The following is a 3436-nucleotide window of genomic DNA, read 5'->3' as shown; positions in this document are numbered from 1 at the left end:
CAGCTCTTAAAGTGACAGTGGACTTGGGTTTGATGACATAACATCTAACAGTAGACACTGCACCCAAGGTTAGGGGCAAACTAGGGTCACGGCTGGTGGTACAGTATGTAAATTGTACTCACTAATCTTTCAACTTTATTTGGTCAAAATGTGCTGGGGATTAGTAGTATTTTGAACATATTTATATGTTGAATCCTTAGAGAATAGAATCCAATTGCGATTTGGCACGTTTGTAGTTCACAAGTGTAAACCGAATTAGTACTTACCATGATCAAAACACCTGAAAGTCAGGAATTAAAGGTACCGACCTGGACGACAATACAGTATGTATAAATATAGCTCTATAAATGTCACACAAGCTACACTAGAAAGAAAAAAACACTACCGTTCGTTTCACAGTTGGCAGCCGACGTGTTGGTATTTCTAAATTAAAATGCAGTTTTATTATTTAAGTAGCGATCTAAACAAACACTATTGAGAAAAACTTCTTAATTAACGGGTACATTTCATAAATCGATTACATTTTTGCTATATAGACCTACAATATACAAGATACCAATGCTCTCTCACCTTTAAGTTATATTTCAGTAAGTGGTGTTTCACTGGCTTGATGCTGGGTCGTCAGTGAAACGACAGTACGATCGCACTTAACTGACAAGTAAAGGAAAAAAATGAGCCTGTGGTTTCAGGCTAATCTGTAGCCAGTAATCCTGGACGCGGGAGATAAGAATATATATTTTTAAATTCATGATTTGTTTGTCATGCCAGCCTAAAGTCGTTTCCCATCTCCCCCGATTAAAGCAGATAACATTAAACCTTTAAAGTAGGAAAGATACGTTTTAAGGGTAGCGGTGCCGTTTTTTAAGATTATTTACTAGGGTAGTACCAGGATCTTCTGTCAATCGAGAATAAGAACAAACCCATATTTAAGTACAGCATGAATCGCACGTAAGATCAAAGTCGATTGTTTTTCTTTTTAAGCTTCCTGGACAATTTTCAGCACATCTGTGGAGTGCTAAGAATTTAAAACATAGTACAACGGTATGAATAGCAACGTGTATTTTAATCTGTTAGGCCCAAATGAAGCCCCAACAGTCGCTCGGGTAGCAGGTGACAGTTTTTCCCCCATAGGCTCACTAGGGCTGGGACACTTTCCTGAGGAGAAGGCCGCTTCAGAGGCGACTGTAGCTCAGATTTTTCTTTAGTATCAAGGTTTAAAAGTAAATGAAGGAATAGTTCATGTTTACAAAAAAGTCCAATGATTTATACCTCATAAATCATTATGAGGTATATATGTTTTTTTTACTTTTATTTTCTATCAATATGAAGCAAATAATTATTTTTTCCTAAAGTATTTTTTTCCTTATCACAATCCCACTTTAAGGCAGAGACGTTTTCTATAGTGAGAGCTTAAAAATGGCTCCTAGTGTTGATGGGACTGTTTTTACATATATAGATTACTTCACTACATTTAAGGCTTATTACAGCTTCCTATTGTTATTAAGAAAAACTACAATTTTATGGTTGTATTAAAAGGGAGATAAAAAATCAATAAGGTATGAAGCTTTTACAGTAAGTAAGCAATCATATTTTGCTACCTTTCTTCATTATTATCCCTAAGGCCTAAAATATAGACAAAAGGTTAAGATTCATGTAACATGGCAATATTTTAAATAGACATTAGCCCCATTTATATAGTGGTTAAACTTATAGTATTGCCCTGTTACAGTTAATAGAAATGATTTGTTTCATTGATTTGCTAAAAAGGCATTAAGGAATGTTTTCCACAGCACACATATTTTTGATGCTTGTAAATACCCTGCAATGCTGTCATCTGCAATGACATAGGGTTACATCATTCGCAGTTCATGATCTAGGGTTGTAGTTTATCATGCAATCATTTTCTTTCCAGTGTAAGATCACACTGACTGAAAATGCCAACATTCTCCAGAACATGAAAAGCTGTGATGTGACTAATTAGAGAACACAGTAAGTTCTAGTCAGTGTTTTGAAAACATACAACCAAATAATAATGTGCAAGCAATGGCACAGTACATATTAGGGTATTGCATTTGTACTTCACACTTGACAGAGTTTCTCTTTAGTACTATTTTCTATCATATGTAACTAAGACAGAGAAATTGACTTAGATAAGATATTCTGTCCTGTTTTTATAACAGTATGACTAAGTATGTTTTCTTTTTTTTAAGACAAGACAATTATAGATGTAAACATGTTTATGAGAATTGAAATTAATGCGGTTTGTTATTTTGGTTGGCTTGTTAACCTTACTATTTCCTTTACTTGGAAATCCCCGAATATAAGAACAGAACAGGCACCAAAAACGAGCAGTAGAAAAATAGTACAAAGTCTTACTGTTCTGGATTTCGGTATTTGCCCAAATTTGCCATGTTTTCTCCATAGCTTAGCAGTACACAGTATTTATTCAGAGGTGCAATAATGAAACTAAAACATAAATAGTGAGATACCACCCATCAGTTGTAGGAAAGTTTCATACTATCTGCAGAAGAAAGGCAGAAAGCCTTTTGTCCGCAAGGCCTGAATTTCCCTACATGGGGGTTTCTGTTAGGAAAGCAAGGGAATTCCAGGAACTTTTCACACATTTGTTTCTGATCCAAGACCTGAAGCTGATTGTGTGAGTCTTGTGAATCTTTGTATGAAAACATGTGCATCTTTTTCCTCTGTTCCAAACAAAAGCTTGTTTGAAAAATTCAGGCAAGCCATACAGACTGGTCATTTTTTCCTCCAACAACAACAGAAATACAGATAGCAATGGGGGCATATTGTAGTCCTCTTAGTGTCCGTTAGAAAAATTTTGAAAAGTAATAATACAATATACAGGGGAAATAACCATATTTCCTGATGTGTTCTGAAAACCAAAAACTCTCATGTTCAACAATGTGGAAAACCAAATTTCATTCTTAAAATTCACTTTACTTGAGCAGCAGCTTCTAACAAAATGTAACTACAACTAACATTTTAGACTCATATTGATCAGAAGCATTTATCTACTGTACCTCCCACGTTTTTACTTTGTCTAATAAGTATTATGAATGAGTGTTCGTATGCTGAAAAGTGTAGGACCAGTGCCATTCATTCTTGTCCTTTTATCGCAGTTAACTAGTTGTAGGAAGGCCTGTTTCAGACATATACTGTACCACATAGTATCTGCATTGTATAAAGTGCCATTCATACATGAAATTATTAAGTTTCAGTTCAAACTTTTTTTTTTACTTTTCAATATCACATGCTTGTTGCAATACACATGCATTTGTAATTCAAAAACAAACTCCAAAATCAGTTTATGAGGCCCTTACATACAGTATCAATCCCTGTTTGTTTAAAGTGGCCTTTATGCTGATAGGTTGAGATTTCTTATTACAAAAAGTAGTTTTCACATTCATTGAGTTTTTTT

This window comes from Lepisosteus oculatus, chromosome 7, assembly GCF_040954835.1.
Source record: "Lepisosteus oculatus isolate fLepOcu1 chromosome 7, fLepOcu1.hap2, whole genome shotgun sequence".
Classification (NCBI taxonomy): Eukaryota; Metazoa; Chordata; class Actinopteri; order Semionotiformes; family Lepisosteidae; genus Lepisosteus; species Lepisosteus oculatus.
The sequence above is the reverse complement of the archived record's forward strand: the minus strand, read 5'-3'. Positions refer to the sequence as shown.